Here is a 20,371-nt window from a genome sequence, read left to right as displayed (position 1 = left end):
GAAATCTGGAGTTTGGCTCTGTCACAAAAAGATCTCATCAGGCAAAGAATGCACCAGGGTGCGGCTGAACTTGCAGGTAACAGGCACTTTCTCCACCGCTTCCCTTTTATTTTTAGACACATTAGCTCAAATGTCACATTTGCTAGAAGACACAGGAGGCCGGGCTCTCCTATTAGCATTGAGACTGTCAACAGCGTTGTTTTTTTTTTTTCTTTTTTCTGCTTGCTTTGAAGTAAAACCAATAATTAAGAAGGAGGGCTGGCCACATAGGCTGAGGAATCCATATCTTGACTATTACTGTGTTACTACTGTGTTACTGCGTTACTACTAATAATAGTATATCTAAATTGTCTACAGAGATTTTTGTTGGAATTAGATCAGTGATCTAAAGAAGACTGAGTTCTTCTCAAATCCATTAGAGATTAAGTCATCTCTCTTCTTGTTGTTGAAAAACAACACGCAAAGAAGTCAAGCGCCTTGTCCAGCCTCGTCGTATGAGCTAGCAGCAGAGCTAGAAATGCGACTTGGGAGTTTTTGAGGCTAGATTCAGAATCACTTCCCATGCTACAATGCTGAAGGCTACAATGCTTAGATAACTCTCAGCTGTTTGGCTGCTGGCATGGGATCTAGAAGGCTCCATTATACTCCTTAAACAATTTCCAAGGGCAGAAAAGCCCCCTAGGACAGGATCCAACCCAACCAGCCAGTTCTTGGCTCCTGAAGGAATGCTGTGGCTCTGGCAGTATTTGACACTGAGCATTGCTCCCTTGTGCCCTACGCCCCCTCCCAGAACAAGCTGACAGCGCAGGGGAACGCTTGCATCCTGAAGAGCAACAAGGCGTATGCATGAAGGCTGCGCCAAGCTGCTAAGCACAGACAAGACAGTGTGTGGGCAGCAGCAAAAATTTGATGCCTGGGGAGCTCTAGTACCTGTGGAGTTCCAGCGTTCTGAGTGTCCATGGGCAGAGAAGAACTGAGGTTTAGGACGCTAGTTTGGGATGCAGGTGGAATATAAACAACTGAGCCCTATGGTGTATTTGATTCATTCCATTTTCTTCCTAATCTGATAGTTTCCACTACTACTTCCTCCAACTTGACATATTTTTAACCTTTAAAGTGAGAAAAGTCTAATCTTGTAGCTGTTGGAAGTGTCCCCTGTAGATGAAGGGACAGCTTCCAGGTAACTGAGCACACCTGGCACAGCTGTCTGGAGAAAGCATAGGTCGGGACTTCCACCCAGCATGACTGGGCAGACACTGGAGTGCTCTGTACACAGAAGGGGCAGGGATACTGACGCTTGCAGAGCAGAGCACGGTGCTGGTGATGGGAACACTGAGCTACCTTAAACCACATCAGTGGAACAGGTGTCAGCAGCTCAAGATACGTACAAAGTGTATTTTTTTGTTTATTTTGACATTTGCTTTATGACCCTTGCCAACTCCTTAACCCCTGCTTGATCTCAACAAGCTCCAGGCTGATCTCAGAGCTGCACGTTCATAAAGCTTCAGTGGAGATGACACCCATGTTTGAAATTAAAAATACAAATGGGGTTATTTCATTTTGCAAACCCCTCTCCCTGAGCAGACTGGCTCCTTGATGTTCTTAAAGAAGTGCGTGTGTGTGTTTGGGGGGGGGGGGGGGGATTCACTTGGTAAATTTTATGGTCAACTCAGTTTACCTAAATCATTCCTTTGTACAAAAACCTGGGAAAACATAGCAGAAAGTCAACTTCAGAGGATGTGGTTATCATGAGATAATCAGGCCCTGGGGAAATCAGACACACCTGGCTCTGCTGTGCCTTGTTGTGCCCTTGAAGAATGATTAACTCCAGAAGCCACACACCCCTTCCACCCCCAGTCCCTAGTGCAAAAATGAACCACTGTCCTCTGATTCCCTGTCATATTGCCCTTCACTGCACAAGTGACAGCCATCCACAAAAACCAGTACTGGGGAGATGCACGCGAAGTCACAAGCCCATATACATTTGCTTGACCAGCAAAACACTTCTTCACAAACATCTTATTTAAGCCAGAGCTTAGTGTAATGAGAAGCAGACATGGCTCATCTGGTTTCCAATATGATTCAAACTTCCACCATCTTGGGTGGACCCACCTGTATGTCAGACACCCACAGTTTGCAATCTATGCTGGAAATACAAGTGTTACCCTGAAGCAGGAGATGGGAGTGACAGCCTCTCCCTGGCTGAAATTTTGCATTGTGATCCTTCCATGTTTAAATTTAGGGTTCTGTAACATGAATGCATTATCTGGCTATCATTGGCCTAAAATGAAAACCAGACCAATGCAACTACAGCTCCCAGCTGAGCCATGCCTTCGGCTGAAACAAAACTGGACTGACTTGACTTCCTGATATGGACAGTGGAGAAAGGAATAAGAAGGGTTTTCTAGCAGACAAGGTCTGCAGACTATAAGGCTCTTGAAGCAACAACAGTTATACCAGGGTGGGTGGTGAAAAACATAGAATTAGGTCTAAATGGAGGGAAGGGAAGGGAAGGGAAGGGAAGGGAAGGGAAGGGAAGGGAAGGGAAGGGAAGGGAAGGGAAGGGAAGGGAAGGGAAGGGAAGGGAAGGGAAGGGAAGGGAAGGGAAGGGAAGGGAAGGGAAGGGAAGGGAAGGGAAGGGAAGGGAAGGGAAGGGAAGGGAAGGGAAGGGAAGGGAAGGGAAGGGAAGGGAGCAGGGAAACAGGAGTGGAGCATTTTGGGTATTTCGACAGTTGACCCATGTCTGCTTCTCCCAAGGAAAAGTCTTGGCTACCTGTAATACTGGTGCTGTTGGCACGATACACACCCTTCTTGCCTCTGGAAATCTGGAAAGTGGTCTTAAAGGAAAATATTTTCATTGGAAGTCATCAGTTGATACCTAAGCAAGGTGGAAGTAGATCTGACACCTTTTGCTTTGAGCCTCTTGGCAACTGCATCTCCTTCCTGTTTTTGTGCTCAACCCAACATGCCCCAACCAGTGACAGCCATGATGGCTCACCACGATCCCTTCTGCTCCCCTGACCCAGTCTCAGGAATTTTGTTCCCCTGCCTTTCAGTCAGGCAGCACAAAGAGATTAATTTGACTCTTCAACTTCGCATCTAGTGGAATTAATTTCAAATGTTGCTACATTTGGAAGAGAATGACACACAGTACATTGCACGTGAAGAGAAGATAAAGCCGGCTCAGCGGCAGAGCCCAGATACCTGACGTTGTTCGCTGAAGCGTGACTGGCATTTTCTTGCAAGACTCATCATGAAAGATGTTTTTCACAGGCCAGCCACCCTGAGTTTCCCCACCTCACATACTTCAACTGACATAGTGTACTTTGGAAGGTCGCCAGATTCTATTAATTAAACTATTATCTTCTCTCACTCCTTGTTGTTTTTTTTTTTAAACTTTGGTTTATTGAAAATCTCATAGCTCTGAGGAATCCATTGTTTATTTTAATTAGAAACACGGATTTGTCTGGAAAAATGTCCTCAACGCTAGCTTCCATAACCATGCTGTGGCTGGATTTTTGTAATATTCCCAGGTGAAAATGAAAATGTTGCTAGTTTGAAATTAAGGTCACAAAAGCATCTTTCATTTCAGCACAGGCCTTAAAAAAACCCCAAAAGTCTCCAGTTAAGACGAAACTGAAGATCAGCCTCATTAGACATACATTTATTAACTCAAATTCATTCATGGCTAGTCACCTCCAGGACACAAGGGTACAATCATTGCTATAAACTTAACAGGATTTCTTGTTATTTGACAGATACAATGAAAAAAAAAATGAAGGTAGTGCTTTACCCTGACTTTACAGTGAAGTATTTGCACACGCTCATGCTTCTGATATTTAGGATCTCGCTAAATGCATTACTAGCCATGAGACAAAAGCTATTGCTACTCCCTGGTCTTAGTTACTGTAGTTACTCTGTAATTAGACAGGTTACTCAGTTACTCTAAAATCTTAAGAGAATCTGCAGAAGCCCCCCTCTTCCTCACATGCCTGGGTTAGGAGCGCTGCTTCTTACTCACGGCTTCTCTCCAACCCACTTTGCACTTCAGGATTTCTTTATCCCACTTGCCAGGCACAAAAGAGGTGCACACATCCCAGGCCAATCCTAAAGGCTGTTTGGGGCTGTTAAAATGTTTGAGACGGATGCACAGAATTCAGGATGTCAGTAAAGGCAGCCCCTAACAGCACACTTGGAGATTAACCTGCTTGTCAGACAGGGAAGCCCCGTACCATACTGGCCTCTGGCTAGGTGCTTGTGTTTGCCTAATGAGCTGTCTAGTTTTTGGAACTGGCTTTAGAGCAGAATAGACAATTCCCTCATACCGGTTATCAATCACTTTATACAGTTTTTAATTCATCCTCTTAGGGAAGTTCATTTGGGGGTGAAACTATCACTACCTCCACGAGAACGTATTACGACTAACTTTTTTTTTTCCTCCCTTAAAAACATTGAACGTTGACGTAGGGAATTCTCTGAAAACCACAAATACACATTTGAAGAGTTTCATCTAGTCTTGGCTCAGCCTTAGCATTTCAATTACCAGAGAGAAGAAAGGAAGGAGCATGAATGAAAGATTGCCACTTAGGATCTTGCTACTTAGTAGAATGACTGATCCGTACTGAAAAGGGTTAGATCAGTTTCTCCGGGAAGAGACAAAGAAGTTGTAATTACTAGCCATAACGTCAGCTAAGAAAGGCAAGTTGGTTTTGTTTTGCATTTATTCCATAATATACACAAGCACAATAAGCTTCGCGTATTGTAAACTATCAGACCCTGTCTCTCCCTCCTCTTTCCCTTAGTGTGTGATGGAGTGTTCTGCCTGGGAAAGTGACTCTGTGATGCTGTTTTGAATTCTGCTGAAGGTTGGAGCAGAGGCAATTTTGCAAAGCAGGAGTTATTGTACGACCAACAAGCTTGCTCTCCACTTTCAGCTCTGTTTGCTGTCAGTTCTTTAGCTAAAACTCCTTCTCTTGAAACATGACTGTGATATTCATGGGAAGATTTCTGAGAAGACATTGCCTGTATTCTCTTTGACTACTGTAGTGCACATGTACAAGTAACTTAGACTTAGAAATATAATTGGACTCCCCATCAGAAACTTGCCCATGTATGTGAAGCCAATCTGCTCAAGGAAAAAAAAAACACTGACTATGTGCCTTTCGTACAGCTCTCCAAGAGAGTATCCTTGTTATCAGTGGAACAGAAAGATGAAGAGGGATGAATGCCCTGACTGCAGGAAGAAGCATCTTCAAGGTTTAGGTACCACTCACTTGGCTTATCCTCAGCCTAGAACAGGCTCTGAAACCCATCAAAGAAGTGTTAAAACTAGTCTTGAAGAACTGCTGCCAGCAGTAGCAATTTCATTTAGCATGATGAGAAAAGAAAGGAATTACAACCTATATTTCCATTGCAGCTCAGACCATCATGTGATATGATCAGCAAAGACATGCCTTGACCTCAGGGTCTCTACTCAGAGGTAAGTTTTGCATGGGAGGTGAAGCATGAAAAATTACACAAAACTGCCCACTCAAATTGTTGCAACCACAAATGCAATTGCTATTTGAAATAGTATCTTTCTGGATAAATACTCTAATAAAAACCCAGAAAAAAATACTGAAATGCAGTTACTACCACAGCACTGCACCAAACGCAATTTCAAGCCTCAGTGACGTACATCCTGGCTTCCTGGCTTCATTGGGTTTGAGACTCTATTAGACATGACTTTCAAGGACTTTCTAAATATGCTGGACTCTTCTGCTGACTCATCTCCAAACCAGACCAGGTGGGTTCCATTAACTTCAATTCAGGAAGTTAAAATATGGAGAACGTCTCCACAGTCAGCCAAATATTTTGGCAAGGAAAAGCCCTGGAAATGAGCCAGTTCAGGAAGCAGCTCAGGATAATAAGGTTTATATTTGTTGGTGAAGTAAAGGAAAACCCTAAGGTGCAGAGTGATGTGGGTGACTCAACCTGCTTACAATCTCCCACAACTGCAAAAGGCCCAAGCCAGTGTGTTTCAATTCATACCTAGTCCTGAATAGCTGGTTGATAACAAGATATTCAGGGTCTAGAACTTAGAGCAACCGTCAGACTGACAGTACTTTAAAAAGAAGATGGAAGAAAGTTGTTCATTTCCAACCACATTGCTGTGAATTTGATTCCAGCTAACTTTTGGGTTTTCCCATCATTTTTGAGAAAGATCCAATCGCTTTATTTTCATTTGAAAAACTGACTACTAAAAATGAGCAGCATTTTTTTTTCTTAAGTCGGTTGGCCAGATGGTAAAGAAGTCCAGTGAACTTCCTAGACAAAGAAGAAGAACTTGGAACGGTCTAGAAATAAATTTTGATTTTTTTTTTTAATTGAGGAGATATATGATAAGGTATTTTTCTGTTTCTTTGGAGAAAAAATAGAAGCTAGAATAGTCGGAGATGAAAGAATTGAGTGTGGGAGCCCAGATCTCTGATTTACTATTTCGTAGTCTTATTCTTACACCACAAAAATTTTGCAGAGCATTCCTCAAGAGCAAGCTATATTAGATTAGAGGTTGATGAAGAAGAATTGAGGACAAAGTTCCACTGCATCCTGGCTGGCCACCGGTCTGACAACCTTAAGTAACATCAGTTTCCACAACTAATGATATAAACGAGAGGGAAACAACTAGAACAGCTTATAAGTGCCTTTGACTTGACAACCCAAAAGGCAAAAGCTTTTGGCTTAAGTCCAGAGTGATCCTGGAAACCTCATTTTTTAATCCAGAGTGAGACATTTCAACTGGCTTGTAACTATGCTCCATTAATAAACCTAGATCTGCTAATATAAAATCCATTCTAGAGAAGAAATGGTAAAAATGGTAATGGTTATTTATGCCTTCCTAGAACATCACTGTGCCTTTTTAATGACAGGCTTACTTCTAAATGTACGGCTTTTCAGTGATTAGCATCTTGGGGTAAGCTGTAGGCATACAGGTAATTTTTCAGCTTTAAATTTTGCAGTTTATGGAGCTTTTCTTGCTTCCCTGTCTTTTGAAAGTGACTATTTAGGGAATCATTAGCTAAAAAGTACTAGAAATGCCACTGGTATTGCTTGTACTACTGCCTTTCAGCTCCCTGTAATTGGAAAGCTGGTGAATCCAGATCTACAAAGGACAGGCAGCCCTGTCTGACTTACCAGAAATACTTGTAGTGGCTAAAGCTGTGACACCTCATCCCATCCCAACCATCACTCACTCAGTTCCCAGGCACGAAGGAGTTCCACCTGAAGAGGGAGGCTGTGTGAAAAACCCCTCTAGTCATGCATCAAGTACTGCCCAGTTCCAAATTCAGCTGACACAGAGTAATTCCAGCTCTACCAGGTTCAAGTGAAAGACTTTTTCCACCTTTTCTCATCATCTTCTTCCTACAGACACATATGCCAAAACACTGGACAAGACTCTTTTTCATGTGAGACCTGGGGGCAATTCCTCCATTTTTGTCACTCGACCTAGATGCTTCCAACACACAGAGCCAGCTTCTAGCACTGCAAATCTTGAAACAATTTTCTTTTGCATTTCATCTCTTGAATGTAAAGAGGGTGAGTAATCCTTCGTAACAATTGAGACCAGCTTATATCCATAGCAAACAGAAACACAATCCCAGTAGCCGTGTACTTGCCATTTGACAAGATATGACATATCTGACACAGTATCTGCTGTTTTGTTCAGTCTGGCAGACTATCATTTCCTTGCAGAGTTTTCAGTAATAAATTTACAGACTCATTTAAAGCTATCCCTCAGGGTCTATCGAACAAGGAAAGCGGTGCCTTACTCATAAAGTTAAGGCCACTTGAAACAGAGCTGAGCTCCTGTGGAGCCAATGGATTTGAACTGCATCACTGTAAAGACAAAAACAAACAAACAAAATCCCCTGCTCTACAGAAAATTATGTATACATTGCATAGGAATAGCTGTTCGATAAAGATTAGCCTTTTCTTCACTCTAAACATGATACTCTTTCACCTACTTAGAGAATCAAAAGAGAAAAAAAAAACAATTTTCAAGAGAGATTACAGTGAAACCACAAATTCTGTCAGTTCCTTCACTCTTTAAATTCATTCCATGATTTACTTACTTTTATGGCAAAATCATCAGTGATTCACTGCTTACTCTGTTCCCAGAACAGAGATATCTAATGTTCTAGCATGACAAATTCCAAAGAGAAAACTATTTTAACTTGCTTTCTTTTTATGTAAGTCCTGTTCTCATCTCTCATAAACACAAGGACTGCTTTGGTAAAATTTAGATGAAAACAACAAATGGAGTTTTACTGTGGCAGAACTGGGTCTGATAAGCCTAGTTTTCCATTTATAGGGATGTAATCACATGCTATTCTTTATCACAGATTTGGGGCATATATCTGAAATCATGACAACAGGCGATGTCTTTAAAAGGAGAGGTGTAATAATTTCAAATAGTAATAATAATGACAGAGGACTCCTCATTTTTTTTATACATGGGAGTGACCTTTCAAAGACAGAGGGGATCATATGAGACCTTAATCTTCCCCAATATTGTAGGAATTTTAAAAATAGCTTCTTCTCCAGACTGAGACTTAACAGATTTGAAAAGCTCTCTGAATTTTTTCCTCCCCCAATAAAGCCTTCCAAAACTAGTTTACCAAGATAAATGCTGAGAAGCAAACAAAACTGTACAACCTTTCCTGTCATCTCTGTATCAGTTTCTAGAGTCAAAACGAGTATATTCTACAACCGGTCACAGCAGTCAAATACTGAGATATATGCCTGGCTGATTCGGCCAAAGGATTTGCTAATTAGTAATGCAGGAAGTGCACACCTAAATTGGGCATTCCGTGATGTGAGCGTATTTTCACTCTGTCTCTTTAAAATACTTATCAATTGGCAGCACTCTGAAATATTGATCTGGTGATAACAAATGGGAGTCTCTAACAATGCACTTCGTCTCACCCTGGGGTGGTGGGCAGTTTTCACACCGAGCTGGAGGGTCAGGCAGAAGTGTCCCATTCCTATGTGGTTCTTCACCTACTGGGGCCAACACAGCTTCAGGCTTGTTGTGATCTACACTTACTCTTGCCATACACATTTCTCTCCCAGGTATGTTACTTTCATTTCACAGAATTTACTTTCACTGTTGGTTTAGCTTTTAGCCTAACTCCTGGTTTTTCCAAGGCTGCCAGGGACCACTGACTAGATCCTCTACTGGTTTTCCCAGATCAAAATGTCATCTACACAAACCTTTGTACCTTCTATACCATCAAACAGTTGTTGTATTTTCCTTTGAACACCTCAGGTGTTGAACATAACCCAAAGGGCAGTCTGAGGAAACAGTGTCTCCCAAAGGGGGTGTTGAATGCACAGAAATGTGTGCTGTATTTTTCTAAGGGCACCTGCCAGAACCCTGCTGACACATCAAGCATAGAAAAATATTTGCCATCAGCCATCTCTTCCAGAATTTCTTTGCCTTTTTACAAGGTTATTTAGTTCATTTGGGTCTATATGTAAACAAAATGCTACACAATGTAAGCCTACCCTGACAGCACATTGATGGAGAAACAGCAAGCAACTGGAAAAACTGCCAGGCTCAGCTTTTGGTTCTCCTGTTCAGCAGGAGGAAACTGTCCCAGAAGCATCACTAAGGAGAGGTTGAGTCGTTTCGGGTCTCCAATCCTTTCCCCAAAGGCTGCCTCCAGGCTCTTCCTTAACTGCTGAGGCTTCTTGCCCTTCCAGTAATTCATTCCCTGAAAATCATTATCAATCATTATCACTATTTTCTACATTGTTATTGCAAATTGATTACTTTAAACTGTTTGTTAGCCTATACAATTCCTTGCTGGAAATAACTGACCAATAACAATGCTCAGTTTTGCCCATTTAACTTTTTCTTTTTTCTTTTTTATTCACAGCTTTTTTTTTTTTTTCCTCCCCCCAGTGTGACTACCGTTATTCCTGGCTCCAGCTTGGATTTGCAGCCAAACTAAAATGAGGAAATATCCTGTTGACTTTCAGGTCAATAATCTATTCACCTTCTGTTGTAACACTTTCTATCACCTTCACGAAGAATCTCTTCATATCATACATCCCCCAACTCATGTTCAGAATTAAATAGGACTGAAACCACAAAAGCAAAGGGTATTATTTGCACAAAGAAGTCAACCATCAAAAAGGCACATCAAAATAGAGAAAGGACTCTTACGTGGCTGGATGACTCAAGAGATCAGATATTGAAAGGCAATGAGAAAAATGACACCAAGAACTCAGAGGTTTATCTGAGAAGCACCAGTTAAAGAATGGATACATGAGAGGTCACGGCCTGAAGGCAACAGTTCTGAACTGGAAAAGACAACTCATACCATGAGGGAGCCCTTTTTACAGCAGAAGCAGCAGAGACCAAGGTGATAACAGCAAAGCTCTCCAGTTCCACTCTGTCGAACAAAGACTGGGATGCATTTATTTGCTCCTAGGTTGCACACAGTACAAGTACTCAAGCTTCCAACACAATAGGAATGGAAGTTACCCAGCTTTCCACCTACAGCTAACGTCTGCTGCAACTGCAACACTCCTCTCTATTCTGGACACAAACTCCAAAGAAGAATCAAGACTATAACATGTTTGCAATTGTCTTATTTTTGAAACATCTGTATTTTCCTTGGATATTAAAAGACATGTATTTTCTTTTGCAGGCAAATGCATGACATATGGCCTACTTTTTCCCTTCAGAAAAGGCATAATGCCATCACTGAGCCATGATTGCACAGTTGTTAAACAGCAGGGATTATCGGGCAGGACAATATTAAGTGGTATTTAACAGCAAGACCAAAGTTCCTTGTCAAATGCTTGACTTAGTGTTCCTTGATTGTTAGCATCCCAGCAATGAGACCTTTTGCACTGAACCATTTTTCATTTTGACAACAAACTACCGCAGCTATCCAACGTTGCCTTGCTGGAGCTGACAGCAAAGTATTTTTGTGGCAGAAATATTACTATGTAGTGGGGTTCAGGGCTGGAGGATAGACGGTTTTATCCCTTTCCTTTCAGAGTGCAATGGCATTCCAAGCAGTAGGTGTCCTGAGTCACTGCCTGGCTAATGTACTCAGTATGATCCTCTGTCTAGTCATAACAATGGTGGAAAAAAAAGAGAGAGAAAAAGAAAATCAGACCCTTGATATAATTGTTTAAATTACAGACTACCTTTTTTAGATGCATGTTAATGAAGACGTACGGTGGGAGACAAGGGGATAGGGAAGGAAGGTTGAATCACTGATTTAGGGGTGAATTTCCAAAAGGTTTTCAGAGAATCTGAAGTGCCTTTAAACCTCCACCAAAGCTGTTTTTATTAAAGCACTAAACCCAACAGTGCTTATGAAAGTTATAGTGTGATGTGAGCAAAAGGCAGGAAATAAAGGGAAAAAAAGAGGGAACTTAATGAAGGTTTAATCTTCAAGGGAATATGGACTTCAAGACTGTAAATCTAATGGAACGGTCCTATATTCTAATGTCAAAAGCTGCATCTTACGCCAGCAAATTTAACATTTTCAGTTGAGAAATCTAGTTTTAAAACCAGCTATTTATACCGTTAAAAGATGAGATGTGGTAGTTGGAGAAAGCTAAGAACCATGTTATTTTCAAGGGTCTTTCCTACTGACAGATTTATTAGGGAGTTTATCACTCCTTTTCCATCCTTTTCTGTATGTACATACTCCCCCTGTACTTCCAGGCTGGAAAATTTCCATGAAAAATCCTGAAAATTTGATTGTGAGGTACTCTGGAAACAGACACAAAAGCATACTGTTTTTCACTGTAAGAGAAACAAACTCAGGACTTTGCTGTCTCTATTTCTGACATTTATTTTTAAACTCCTACATTTCTTTAGTTTCCCTTTTATTCCTGTTTCTCTTTGAAAAGGAAAGCAATAGCTCACCTTAAATTCACACCTTGGGGTTCATTCTTTAAAAGTAATTCCAGTAAGATTCCCGGCGAAACAGTTGCATTAATCCTAGAATTTAATGCACAGTTTTATTTTTTTGCTTCACCTTACTTAAAAAGGACTTGTCTGGACCGGGCTGTCCAGAATGTTTGTGGTTTTGAGATAGCAGCTGGTGCCCATTCAAACTTTTCAGAAATACAAAAAAGATCTTATGAAAATCCCGTTAAACTGAAGTGCCAAGGAAAAGTTTTTTCCCCCTATTCTCCACAACTGTTGTATGTTCAGATAAATATTGGAAATGTTGGCTATCTCCGACAATATTATTGGACTGAGTCGTTGATTTCTGTATACAGTATGCTATCAGTTAGCACTCAAAACTTTCTTGCTGTTGGTTGGAAACTCCATCTGTGCTCTGAGCAAGCCATGTTCCCTGTGTTTCTTGATTTACCACAAAAGATTAAAATGCTGTGCCTCAAACTTACGAAAAAAGCAGAAGCTAAAAAGTAATCCAAGTATTATTCATCCTCATACATGCTTCAATTGATTCAATTGAGTGAAATTTTCTGAAGGTCTAATCAAATTCAATGTAAAAAAAATTGAAAAAAAATCCTATTATTTTGAGAAAGAAAATGAGGATAAAAATTTTCAACTGCCCTGAGAATATTGCCAAGCTCATAAATATGAAAAGCCTATTAATTGTGAATGATTAGCTTAGATGCTGTAACAGTTTTCTCTTTTCTCATGTATCCATTCACGTAAATCATCTGGTACAGTTCTTTATCTAACTTCACACTAACAGACAAACACTGAAGGAGTAACATAAACTGTAAAAAATAGCTCACACAATGCATTCATCCCCACTGCTGCTTTCAGTAAAATAAAGGAAAAGCATCGTCAATAAACAACAGACCCAATCCTATAATAAGGAACTAGAGAATAGAGTTTCTATGTTTTCATGTCTGTAAAATGACACTAGACTTGGCTGGGTATAATATGACTTGGAATTAAAGTAAAATAATCTGCACACACTTTAAAGCAGCAATAAAGCTTCCAAATTTGTACCTAAAATACAGATCATCAAATGAAATTCTACATGAATTCCTAGTGACTGACAGAAAGGACATTGGAGCATAATTTCAATATTACAAGAAGTGCTCCTTACGTCTGTATATCTCTTCCTGCTTTCACAAAAAAGTAATCTTTTTTGCCAGAATATTTGGCTTCCAAAGTGTAGTTCAGCTGCTATGAGAATGGTATAAAACAGTTTGTTCTCAAGTAATTAAAACATTTTAAATAAGATAGTTGCGCCAGCAATAATCATGCCTTTCTAAAAATGGATTAAAATTAACACCTTTGGTCCAAATATCTCTGAATGCTATGGTCTCTAATGGTATTCAAAGCAGTATCTGAATGCTGTAGTTAGTCTCTAATTTCTGTAATGAGCAAATCTAAAAAGCTGCATCTGGATAACCCTTAAATTAGGCATGGTTGAGGTCTAGAGCCTGATCAAGTGGTACACTTTGTGGTTCGGGCACCATCTGTATTCTCTCCACATCTCTCTTCTCTGCGGATGCGCTTGTTTTTAAATGCTCATCGCTTTCTATGCTGTGCGTACTCCTGGGGAGGCCCACCTGTGGTACTGCAGAGCCAAAGTGATGACCCTTCTGAAAGCTCTTCGAAATGCCAGCTCCTCAGCTTGTTTTATCATCCCCCACAGCTATTCCACCCAGAAACTCTCTGAACCTTGTAGCAAATCTCCCTACAGGAGGAGTGGTGTTCCTTATAGGACCGTGCCTAATTAATCACCAAAGAGACACAGAGCTTCCTGCCTCACTCCACCCTTGGCAAAGTTCATATCCAAAAGCTGAATGACCCATCAAGACTTTTAGATCTCTCTACCAGCAGTGGCTAAGTTAGAAGTAAAAATAATTCAGATGTGGCCTAAAATGAAAACTGATCTACTGGCGTTTCCTTCAGTGGATGGCGCTTCAATGGCTCAGGCAAAAAGGAGACACTGAATTTGTAACGGAGATGCTTTTGGCAAGCCTTCAGCTCCAGACACCTCAGGGCTTTGTCCAGCCTAAGAATGCAGAAATACAACATCGCACATGCAATTTTACAGGAATAATGAAAATCCTTCATTTTGCAAGCTGCATTTTCAAAAGAAAGTACAGTTAATCGCAGCACTCAGAAATTAGCTATTTTCTCCAACAGACACAAATCACCTCCACTGTTAGACCCGGCCGAGAAGCTGCTGCTTGAACGGTGTGTGGAAGGAAACACATCCGAACGCGCCAAGGCAATTTCAGTGAGGGCAGAGCCGAGGTGCGTGGCAGAGGATGTGCATGTGCCTGGCAGCTGCTGATCCATGAACATTTGCAGCCTTTACTGTCATTAAGATAACCAGTTCAGACTGGAAAAATACATTTAACAGGAAGGAACAGTGAAGAGCTGGTTGTCACATTGTGACGTACATGAGATTAAAAACGTGCTGTACTTTATTTACATATAAGCCTAAATCTACACCTGCAGGCACATAGGTATAACTCTATAAAGCCTTACTTGTGAGTGAATTCAAGAAAAAATGTAAATATCTTAAAGTGACTTTTCTATGCACTTCAGGTAATACTGATGACAAGCAAATGGCCTCGTTCTACACGGTCATATTCAGCACATGAATTCATCAGCCGGTTATTTTAAAGCACAGATTGTTCAATATTGCAAAATGAAAGTGCACCTCAGAAACTTAAGATAAACATGGAAAATCTATTACTTCACGAGTACCCTAACAACTGTCCCATCAATGCACCTTCTTCTTAGGAAAACCTCAAGATATCACAGTGACATTTATGACTTCAACAGTTTTTGATGAGGAAAAAAGAAATCAAGAAGGGTTATGTTCAGCAGGAGATCCATAAGCATTAACAAAACAGACGAACCATAAATCTGTGACGAGTGGTGTGTGATAGCTCGGTCTCTTCCGACATGCATTACAGCCCAGCATCCATTACCAAAGGGTCCTCTAAATGATTTCTAACTTCTGTCCCCACCCCAAGCTGTATTTTTCCCTGCTGTGCTTTGAAGCCACAAGTCTGGAGGGTTCTCAGTGTGAGCCGTGCCTATGTCAAAATCACTTCGCACCCACAGGAAAATTTTTTAGTATGAATTGCCCTTTAAAAAACTTTACCTTGATTTAGTGAGAATACCAAGTGGGGCCATAGTCAATGTGTTGTTTGTATGCATCGCAATGAATATTGTAACCTGAAGGATATCTGCTACCAAGGCAACACTAAGTACTAACTCACCTTTAAAAGCTTCCAAAGAAGCTCTTTATTCAAGGCAGAGTTTTCAAAATGAGCAAAGCAATGTTATCTACAAGCCGACATTCAAAATATATATAAATATACAAGCCTTTTAGATAAACACACTTCCAGGGAGTTTTTTGCTGCAAGTGATAAGTTACCCCACTCCAGGAGGGTCTGCTGTACTTTATTGCTTTTCAGGAGACACAAGTCAACAGTGAGAGTGGCGCAGTTTAGGCTGGGAGTCAGCCCAAAGAGAAGGGTGGTGGGGACACGACAATGTGCAGTCATGCAGTTCAACATAACATTGCGACACACTTTTATTTGCATTTGCTAAAGAAGTCTGTGGAGCTGCTCCTGTAATTTCAAATCCATCAGTTACCCTTGCACCATCACTTTGAGAAGGATGAAAACAGAAAAAGGATGGGGGGGGGGGGGGGGGGGGGCACAGAAAAGCAAGGATTTTATGGGCTGACAACCGATGGCTAAGCTACTGGTCTACTGGCTTTGAGTGCAGGATCCATTACAGATACCCAAACTACACTTTATTCATAAACTACATTTCAACAGCATTGCAGCTAGCAGGCTCTGCAGGAAACAATGGGAGTTGGTTCACCTCCAGAGAAGCTGTGGAAAGGTCTCCTGGAAAGCTGAGCGTGGCACAACCGCTCGTGTATATTATCTTCCAGCATAATCAGACTTTAAGCTCAGGGAGACTTTGCCTCCTGATGCAATTGGGAAATCACATCAGAAAAGAGATTAAAGTGCAGGTTCTCAGCCTCTTTTCTCTCCTGCCACTTTGGCCGAAGCAATCTCTTTGGATGACTGGATGTCACATAATACACTCACCAACTGGCTGAAAAAAATAAGCGGCTTTTGTGTACAATGGGACGTGTGTGTACAGACCTGCAAAACCACATAGATGGAAAACCAGCCAGCTATTCTTCAAACCTAAGTGAGTTCTTTCCTCACAAAATCTCTTTAAAGCCCTTTCCAAGCATTATTTAATTTTACCAAACTCTGCAACATAACCCTTTGCAATATCTCTATTTAGCAGTTGGAAAGACTGAGGGATGGCGAAATGAAATGTGCCACCTAAAGGGGATGAGGACAGAAGAGGTCTGGATTGCCATCTTGACCCACGTGCTCTAGCTGAGAGCTAAAAGTAACCCTCCAACCATGCATTTTCAAAGTATGAAAACTCAGTAAATAGGAACTACAAAGTGCTTCCAGTTTTCGAGGAAATGGTTATAACTGTGATTCTCTGTGTGCCCAGTGGGAGATACAAGAATATTTTTACCCATCTCAGCAGCTGATGAATTTTCCCACAGATCTTCTAGGGAATTCAGATGTCTTTCCAAAGCAATAAAACCTGAGATTTTTAATACTGACGAGTTTCTGTTTCTCTTAGAAAAATCTCCTTGGCTCTTTAACTCCCGTGGAAGGTTACCTTTAAGCAACGGACATTCATTCCTCAGGCAAAAAGGCAGTGTCCCTTTAAAAGCAGCATTTTTGGAAAGACCATGTGCCAGTTGCATTATCTCCCTTCGCTTTCGTCTGAGCTTTGATCTCACAGCTTTTCATCCTGGTGCTGGGAAAGACAGCACTTTGGTGCGTCCTGAGGACTGCGTCTGCCTGGAGCACATTGTTCCCTATCGGGCCACTGCAGGGCCATCTCTCAGCAAGCATCCTTGATCCGTCGAAGGCAGGGGCTCTCAGTGAGCCAGCCTGCTAACAGAACCTGTTAACGATGAACTCCTGGCATACGACAGGACAGAGATGTTTCACATTCCAGCCTTTGATGCCTTTCGGACCTTAGCTGACAGACATGGTGTCTTCAGACATGGTGTAGAAGGGACTTTACAGGCAACGGAACAGACTGAGAAAGCAACGTGGTCGTTTAACAAATTAAAGGAGGGGAAGTCTTATCCCAGACCATTTGGAAAGAGCTGGAAATTACGGTCATTCTTTTTGTATTTGTTCCCCTATGTTTTGTTTCCCCTTTGCAAAAGCACTGTTAGAAGAGAGGTGATTGTGGTTAAAGGTGTGAGCCAGACATTCACCATCCATGTCGGTACACTACGTTCCCTGTATGTCTCAAAGGCTGTTAAAGCCTTTCTCTACATTCAAGTACCTACTTCATTAATAAACCTCTGCAATGCATTGCCTTGAGATATGATGGAATCTACGTCATTGAAGATTAAAAACAATTAATAAACCTGCTTGACTAGGTGACCCCTAACGGTTCTTCCAGAACCATTTTCTATTATTTGCCATTTGCAAACACAATGTCTGGTTTAAAATCTTGCCGGTAGGAGACATGCGGTACTTTAGGAAAGCATTTGGGATTGTTACCTGCATCTATTCACCCATGTGAAAGAGAAAACAAGACTTACTTATCGTAACAAAAGAAACGCCTTGAGAGATCTTCTGTCACTTGTTAAAACAAAAAAGAAAAACGAAGAGCTAATTAGTCTCCTAACGACTTATTTTCTACCCTACCCCCCCACCTTATTTTAAATAAAACCTGATGATGCAAAGTATTCCTTGGCTTCTTGCTCTGTAACCAACCGGCTCTCTGTGGAAAGAGCTTCTTTTTTTATGGCTACGTATTAAAAGTAAACCAGCCCATGCCAGGTTTGGATAAAAGGCTATTTATTTTCAACCAATTTGATAGCTGCAGTTTTCGGTAATTGAATTTTCTGTGGTCAGAGAAGCAGTAATCTTAGAAACCAAATAAATATTTTTTAATAAAATGGAACACTGAGAAACCCTATAATAATGTCAAATATGTAGCCACTTATGGATGGATAAATATTTTAAGAAATTTACATCTCACCCAATGCTTTAGGTCTTAAGCTTCCCTGGAAATTTCAAACAACGCTATTTTATTTTGGGGAGGGGATGTGGGGGGAACGGAGTGTATTTAGATAAAGAGCTAAATACTAATCCTTCAGTTTGCAGCAATTATTTCCAATATTTATGTGGCAGTTGCTGGTTTAATCAAGAAAAGAAAAACCGAATAACAGTTTCTCAAACCCTTTCAATAGCATGTTCCAATTCATATGATGCAGGTTGTTCTGCAGTCACCCATGCTTGCACAAAAATGATTGACTCGGCCTGAATCACCCTTAAAAACCTCTGCAGAGTTAGAGATGTGTATTACTGCCTTGTCCCCACAACAGGCCATCATGAGGAACCTTTGGAAGAAAATCAGGTTTTGTTGAAGCCTCTTGTCTTCTGACAAGCAGCACATGGCATTTGAATGGAGACACTGCAAATTGTGGGGGCAGGGAGAGATTCTACTCAGAAATCCTTCAGCAAGCTGAGGACAGGGAAGAGAGGACGAGAAAGAACACAACGAGATACTCCCTTATGTCAGGACATTCACTCAGTACACTACAGCTAGAGGTCAATCTGAGTGTTTCCCTTAGCTCTTGTGCCAAAGCTTGTCTCTGAAGAGGCTGCTGCCTCCTAAACACAGACGAAGGTACCTATAAACAGTGCTTCAGTGAAGGAGACAGGCTGTGGAGGAAAGTTGCCTGTGCTCTCAGTGTGCTGGACCCCCAAGAAGTCTACACTTACGGGCCATCTAGACCAAGAGGCCTATGCCATCCCGAATCCTTACCCAGTTCCCTGCTGCCACCAGCCAGCAATGACTTTGTAAAATCCCTGATAACTTTGCCAAGCTCCTCTTCCAAACTGGGTGTGTTTTCCCTTGGTTAGGGGTCTCTGGCTTTCAGGACGTATTTATTTTCTAAAAAAGTGACAAACCATTATGGAAGAAACGAGTTCCAATGGGATGGGAAATAGAGAGAACTGCACAGACATTGCATTTCCTGCAAGAGGCAGTTGCGTTCCAGAGCTCGAAGCTCTTGTTCTCTTATGGTGACACCTGCTGGCAAATGCAGACTCCTGTCGCAACTTCTGGGAAAGGATCAATCACAAAATTAATTTGGATTAGTCAGTACAGATCAGGTTTTTTTTTGTGAAATGATACACAGGAAGGTGGAAGCAATCGGAGTTATTTAGCCAAAGCAAAAAAAAAAAAACAGAAGGAACATATATCAGGCCTTCAAATACATGACATGCTACTACGAAAGGGAAGAAATTGCTCTCCATATCTATGGGATAAGACATAATAAAGGACTGATGCACATACTACTAAAGCAACAAAGATTTGGATAAGATCCCTGTTTAGTAAAAGGTTCCTAACTGTGAAGCTAATGCTGTGAAAACTCCCTCACAGTAACTGGGCATGTGGAGCCTCACAGGTTCCAGTTATACTTTTTCTCCTTCCAGCCTGCATGCTTGTTCAAACCTGATTGATCCATTATTCAATTAGAACAGTCCTAGTTCAAATATAACCACCACTTTTCAGTCTGCGTCTTCTTTATTTTTTTTTTTTTTTTAATTTTATTTTAAATGTCAATGAAAACTGAAACCCAGGTGGTTTTCAGCATGACACTCTGTGGAAATCAGGTATGAAATTACCTGTTTATTAATGATGTGTCAGGAGAATGACACGCTAACAGCCAACTCCAGCACTGGCAGTGCTAATGTAGAAATAACAACCATGCATTATACACAATATGTATTCTACAGCACTGTAACTTTGCATCCCTAGAGACACAGCTGAAACCCATATGTTTTATCTCAAAATTTCAATCCCAGAGAGCAATGATTCCAAAATGGAAGTTAAACATATGCTTGGTCACTATTTTGCTGTACCACCTCCCAGGGATTCATGTGTGCCTGAACCACTGGCATCAGACGTGCAAAGATTTCCAATGTCACTAGTCAATGCTCCAGGCGTGGAAGAGCACTGATGGTGGGATGGGATTTTGCAAGGACATATCACATTGCTTAGCATTTCAGCAAGAATCACCATTAGCATCTGATCTGGCACAGACATGTAGCATTCTTGGTGTCACATATAAAGACTATTATTTCACGATTAAAAACTCCAATTTGTTTCCACAATACTGTCCACTACACCGAACACAGTGGAAATAAACCATATTTCACAGCAGATGTCAAAGTAAATCTTGTTCGACTACAAGATCCTTGAAAAATCTTCAGTATATTTTCCAGTGAGTTTATCTCCCTTACAATAATGTTCATATTT

Source organism: Leptosomus discolor, chromosome 15, assembly GCF_034619465.1.
Source record: "Leptosomus discolor isolate bLepDis1 chromosome 15, bLepDis1.hap2, whole genome shotgun sequence".
NCBI classification, from domain to species: domain Eukaryota; kingdom Metazoa; phylum Chordata; class Aves; order Leptosomiformes; family Leptosomidae; genus Leptosomus; species Leptosomus discolor.
This window is presented reverse-complemented; position numbering follows the sequence as displayed.